The sequence below is a fragment of the Haplochromis burtoni genome, unplaced genomic scaffold, assembly GCF_018398535.1.
Source record: "Haplochromis burtoni strain Fernald_Lab_line unplaced genomic scaffold, NCSU_Asbu1 Contig_731, whole genome shotgun sequence".
NCBI classification, from domain to species: domain Eukaryota; kingdom Metazoa; phylum Chordata; class Actinopteri; order Cichliformes; family Cichlidae; genus Haplochromis; species Haplochromis burtoni.
Window position 1 is genome coordinate 101,609 of NW_024583092.1, and position 1,220 is coordinate 102,828.

The following is a 1,220-nucleotide window of genomic DNA, read 5'->3' on the forward strand; positions in this document are numbered from 1 at the left end:
TACACACAAAGTTTGCAGACTATCAAGGATCAAAACCTCTACCAATCTACAACTAATTACAAAACTCTAACCATATATAAGTAAATATTTCTAAGCATAAATGACAATCAACAATACAAACTCTAACAAAAGGCATGTCTAAAATACTCTTAGGAAAGCATGTTTTGAGTATATTCCTCAACTCTTGTCACAGTTTAAGTGTGTGATGTTATAAGAGTTTGAGTTTCTTTTTCTTTCTGTTCAAAAACACATAAGTATATACACTTCGTACACCCGCTTACTCTTTGACTTTATTAAAACAGACGGTGTATTTCAGTTTGAATTTCAGTAATTGTATGTTGATATGGTAATTTAGTTTTATGTTAGGTGAAGGAGATGTCCATTTCTGCGTCTTGCAGGATTGAAATGGAGCACGTTGAAGACGGTGATGTGAATGCTGACAAATGCAAAGAGTTTAGTCTATTTAAAAGGCAATGTGGATGAGAGGATTATGAAATTATTGTGTGAATGATGCTACATTTTAGATCAAAAGTTAGTAGAATTACAGAGGGTTTGTAGATCGTAAATACAAAACAAAAAGAGTTTGATTAGCCTGTAGAAACAGAAAAGAGAGAAACAGGAAATATAGCTCTGAGTTGCTGTGTGAGTAACAGGAAGCGTTTGTGTGACAGGAACTTTGCATGCCCATAAAAGGAGAATCACTGTGACAAGTGAGCACCCAGAGAGAGAGAAACAGACTCTAGGCAGATGAAGCAAATGGAGATTTTAAGAAAAGAAATGAAAAGGATATTAATGGTATGGTTTAGTATGTCAATACAGGTGGACTTTTCTCATCCTGGAATTTTGAGTACAGCGGCAAAACCATAGATTAACAGAATTGGGAGGAAAACAGGCCAGATTTTGGCTTAAAATTTTACAGCTTGACCTCCCACTTGGCCCCGATCCTGAGAAGAAGCTGAAAGGACAGTTAATCTCCTGATGCAAACCACACTGACGACACCAGCAGCAGCATGGAAGAAAAGCACGTGATGCAACATGTACTGTGAATTACAGGCTGGGCAGTTGAACAGTGGGATAATGAACTGTGGAAAAGCACTGGCCACTGATTTCCAGATTTGCCATGCTTGGAGTAATCTTGAAAGAGACGACTGAAAGGATCAACAGAGAAGAAGAAACCACGTGATGAAAATGTGCACGGTGAACTGGAGGCTGGTAAGAAC